Below are 338 nucleotides of genomic sequence, written 5' to 3'. Positions count from 1 at the left end.
ATGTGGTTCATATATACGATGGAGTTTTACTCAGCAATAAAGAAAGATGAAATCATGAAATTTGCAGGTGAATGGATGGAACTAGCAACTGTTATACTAAGTGAAGTAACATAGACTCAGAAAAAAAGTTGACATATGTCCTCCCTCATATGTAGATCCTAGAACCAGACTCTGATAAGTATGTAACCAGACATAACTATAGGAACCAGGATGATGGAAAGGAAACAGGGAGGTAAAGGAAAAGAAAGAACCTGAAAGAGAAAAACAGTAGGAAACAGGCCTTAATAGGGGAGATATAGATAAAAATTGGGTTAGTTTAAGGGAGGGGTGAGGGAAGC

This window comes from Nannospalax galili, unplaced genomic scaffold, assembly GCF_000622305.1.
Source record: "Nannospalax galili isolate Female #2095 unplaced genomic scaffold, S.galili_v1.0 scaffold324, whole genome shotgun sequence".
Classification (NCBI taxonomy): domain Eukaryota; kingdom Metazoa; phylum Chordata; class Mammalia; order Rodentia; family Spalacidae; genus Nannospalax; species Nannospalax galili.
Note: the sequence above shows the minus strand (reverse complement) of the source record.